This window comes from Asparagus officinalis, chromosome 3, assembly GCF_001876935.1.
Source record: "Asparagus officinalis chromosome 3, Aspof.V1, whole genome shotgun sequence".
Lineage (NCBI taxonomy): Eukaryota > Viridiplantae > Streptophyta > Magnoliopsida > Asparagales > Asparagaceae > Asparagus > Asparagus officinalis.
Window position 1 is genome coordinate 28,601,718 of NC_033796.1, and position 1,065 is coordinate 28,602,782.

Genomic DNA, 1,065 nt, shown 5'->3' on the forward strand with positions numbered 1-1,065 from the left:
TGATGTATCGAGAAGGATGGAGAAATGCAAGGCATATTACATGTCATTATATTACAGAAAGGTACATCATGACCAAATATTACATTAAATAATAAGATAAACATGTTTAACCGAATATACTAAAACCTATACTACCCACTAAAGATTTTATATAAATAAATTACGTTTTTGCTCACTACACATATCAAAGAATTTCCTAAGAATGAAGAAAATTCTACGTTTATATATCATTACTCTAAAATTAAATATTTATTAATAACTAAAAACTATAATTTACAGATTTTCATATAAAACACATAGTACAAAATAACTATAATATACAGGCTATCACAGTGACAGATCAGTTGACTCATTTTTACCATCACTACCAATACATTTCATAAAATATATGAATTTTTACATTAATGGACTCCTGGTGTGCAATAAAGACGTCATATTTGTTTTATGAAATTAATTAATATAATTACCCTCTCTTCTTATATCATATTTTTGCAAAAGAAAAAAATATAGACATTATTATAGACAAACGAAGACCCTCTTAGAAGAACTCAAGTGATCCGATAATTTAACTCAGAGAGTACTATCTTATCACAAATTCTAATATATCCACCTAGTATTAAGGTTGAAAGATCAACACACATTTCGAATCAAACTCATATATCTAGCCCTTACTAGCGATTTATTAACCTTACATTGCATATAATTAATTATTATTTACAATTATTAAACCCTGGTTGAAGTTATTAGTTATTTAAAATGGTAATGAAATGCAATATGTAAACACTCCTATATGACAATAATCATCAAAACAGAAGAAACTTAGATGATTTATGATCCTAAGCTCGTAATTTATATCCTAAGAGTTATTAAAATATAAGTGTCATTTTACATTGCAAAATTCTAGAACTTTCTCACACTGAATATGCAAACCAAAATTGATATGACTGACTTTCACAAAACTATGATTTATCTATGCCTTAATTAAAAATCCAAAATATAATAGTCGACTAATGCTTTGCACTCAAGGTGCCAATCTTCCCTTGCATTAAATCCAAATACCCCTCT